Source organism: Vulpes vulpes, chromosome X, assembly GCF_048418805.1.
Source record: "Vulpes vulpes isolate BD-2025 chromosome X, VulVul3, whole genome shotgun sequence".
NCBI lineage: Eukaryota > Metazoa > Chordata > Mammalia > Carnivora > Canidae > Vulpes > Vulpes vulpes.
In genome coordinates this window covers 22333196-22336606 of record NC_132796.1, presented here as the reverse complement: position 1 = coordinate 22336606, position 3411 = coordinate 22333196, and positions in this window count along the sequence as shown.

Sequence of the window (3411 nt, the reverse complement as noted above, 5' to 3'; positions counted from 1 at the left end):
AGAGAGTAGTTTTCTCCAACTTCGGCTCTCAAGGCCTCCTGGGAGGGCTTCTCGCAGAACCACATTGCCTCCAGCCATCCCTCCGTGCTTCTGATTAGGTAGGTCGGGGTAGGTGGGCTGAAGGTTTTGCCATCCCTCTCCCAGTACCGAAGCGCGGGGTGCTCGTGACAGGGGCCTCCCTGTGGGAACCAGCGGTCCTCTGGTGTGTTAAGTTCCAGGGAAGCCAATACAACGGTCCTGTGTATTGGAGGCTGGACTAGCGGACACCGTTTATTCTTTTCTCTCTCTGTCTGTCTCTGTCTTTGCCTCTCGCTCATTCTCTCTCTCTCTGTCTCGGTCTCTCTCTCCCTCACTGTCTCCCCCCCCCCTTTTTTTTTTCTTCTAATTTTCCGGTGGGAATTCTCAGGTTCCTGATATGCATTCCAGGTCCGTGGGCATGTGGGGGCCAGCCGCCCCTGCATGTATGGTATAGTTCTGAGAAGATTCTGGGCTCTTAACAGTGCCGCTGTTGGCCATTGCAATTTGACCGCTAGGGCTCAGCTCAGTCCCCTGTTGAGAGCTTTCCCCCGAGTCTGGTGTCTGGTCACGGGCCAAGTAGCGAGAGCTAGGGTGTGGTGGACCAGGCATCAGAGTTGTCATCTGATAGTTGTCATGTCATTGCAGCTTCAGAGCCTGGGCAAGGTGCGAGCGTGTGACCATCTTGCAAGAAGGGAACCGAGGATCGCAAACCCCTGATTTTCTTCAGGCCACACCGCCAGTTGGCGGCAGGGCTGGGCAGGGCTGGGCAGGGCTCGGCAGGGGTACGCCACGCTCCCCGAGGTCTCCTCGAATGATGGGAAGACTCACGTCGCCTACTGTGGTGCCTCCAGCTACAGGATGGCCGAAGGCCCTGCGGATCGCCCGTGGCACGGTAAGCCGTCTCCCTTGAGCTGTCGGGTTGTTGCTCAAAGGCGCGCGTGCATCGTGTCTGTGCGAAGGGGGATGGCGGGACCCCCTGGTGTACTGCGGGTGTGGGAGCCTCCGTGTGTCCGCGTGGGCCTTGGCCTTTTGCACGTTTGCAACGTGGGGCGGGGACGAGCAATGAGAGCTGCTGTGCCGTGGACCACGGGTAGTGCTGAGGCGCTCCTCCGTCTCGTTTCAGTTTCACTTCGGGGGCCAGGTGTGCAACTAGGCCCCGCGCCGCAGTGCTGGCAGCTGAGGGTCTGAGAGGACTTCGCTTGGGCCACGGGGCAAAGAAGCGTCAGACGTCCGAGTGGGACCTGGAGAGCCGGGACCCGGAACCCGTGCTCCTGAGCGGGATGGAGTGGAGGTTTCCCGGCACGCAGAGGTGCTGCCTGGTCCGTGTCCTCCCCGGCGGGGCGGCGTCTTGTCCGAGGTCCCCCTGAGGCCACAGCAGTGCGCAGCCACCACTGCTTTGTGGTCTCCTGTCAGAAAGGACGTGACGGCCCCGGGGGTTGCGTGCAGGTAGAGGCCTGGTGAGTGAAGGTCTCGTGGGTCAGTCGTATGCCCGGAAGCCTGCATCCGAGGGGATGTTGAAAGCGGCAGCTCCTCCTCGTTGGCGTCTGGCCCGAGACCGCCACGGCCGAAAGCAGAAGCTGGGGACTTGCGCGCTCCCCTCCTGGGACTGTGACGTGAGGGGACGCACGGTCTTGCCAGAGGACCTGGCCACAGGCGGTGCTGCGGCCATTGGCCCTTCGCTCAACGAGGCGATGTGGACGGGCTGAGAGCCTGTGCCGGCCGTTGCCGGCCTCCCAGGGGTTTTCGCCAAGCTCAGGAGGCGAGGGGACAGGACGGCGTTTCCCTTAGCCTCGGGCCGCTCGCCAGGAGCTTCAGGGCCTTGCCCGCCCTCGGGGCCAGCCCAGCAGTTAAACTCATCGCAGACGCAGTGCGCGGGTGGGCTTCAAACCCCTGCAGGAGGAGAGGCTGTCTGGGAAGGCCAGCCTGGCGCCCCGAGATGGCTGTGTTCGGGCGCCTGCTGCCAGGCAGGCTCTGCAGAGAGGATCCGCTGTGGACGCCTTCTGCGAGGACCACGAGGCGCTCGCCACGACCGCCGCCAGCGCCCCGTCCCCCTCCCGGAGGAAGCCGCGGGAGCTCAGAGCTGTGCGGGTTGGTTTGTCCTGCCTGCACCTTCTTGGCCGCTCCAGAGGCTCGCGCGCGTTTCCGTGGCCCAAGAGGGTGCTCCTCTTTGGTCACAGCATCCCGGTGAGTGCTTCGTCCTGTGCTCGTGGGCCTAGATCGGACTGGTACGGTTGTGGTTTTGATCACCGGGGAGGCGTGTGACAAGTCCCATTGCTGGTCCCCTGCTCCACCCCCAGGTTTTGTGACACGGCACCCCTAAGGGCTAAGGGGTGGGCCGTGGGCGTTCTGCGATTCCAGCGGGTCCTTCGGTGGCCTTGAGGCTGCTCCTCTGGGCCGCCCCAACATTATCTGCTCGGGCTGGTGTTGGAAGGCAGATGATCTGCCAACTTCATCACCGCGGGTAACCCGGGAAGAGGGCCGGGCCTGAGCGCCCTCGGTCTGAGTGTCCCCAGTGTCCCGAGTGCCCGAGCGGGCGGGCAGCAGGCGTCTCGCCATTTGTTTTGCCCCTGGCTCTCAGAGGAGTCCGACAAATCCATCTCAAGAGAACACGTCCAAAGGGAAGTGGGATTTCCCACTAGTGCCAATTAGTTGACACGTCTGTATCCTCTGAGCCCCGTCCAACACGTCCCGCAGTTCATCCATTCCTCCCCTAACCCACAAAGCACACCCACCCCACCCACCCCACCCCCCGCACCCCCGATGACAGGTAACCCATTGCAGCAACGTGATCTCGCCGGGCACGCTGAAATTTGCTGTTTGAACAGCGCGTTGCCGCTGCCTCGGTTTTGCGGCAGTCACGTGTACAGCACGCCTCGGGTCGGGGCAGGGTGGAACACAAGTGACTCAGCCTGTCCCGAATCATTCTCGCCCAAGCCCAGAGTCAGGTCCTCCACACCAATATGGACTGGTGACGTATGTGCAAATGGGCAAGAAAGCTCTTGCTATCTGTGGCTCTCCTTTCTCCCAGAAGGTGGATTCCTAGCTCCTGGCCTGACCTGTGGACATGGCTGTGCTTCCAGGGGAGTCCCATGGAGTCACTCGGCACCTCGTGCTCCCGAGATTGACGTGTGGAAGACGTGTGCGGCATGGCGCGTACCCAGCTCCACTGTGGCCGCTTGAAGCCTTGAGGACACAGCGAGGGCCTGCTCTCCTTGCTCTGGAGGTTCCCTATCTTTTGCTTTCTCATTGTTTTTTCTTCCCTTTTCTTTTCTTTTCTTTTCTTCGTCCAGCACGTTCTTGGAATCCGAATTCCACTCTAGGAGTTGAAAACGCTTTTGGGGAGTTGCTGCCTCACTCCCTCTCACAAGCAGGCTGATTCCTCGGCCCAGCCTG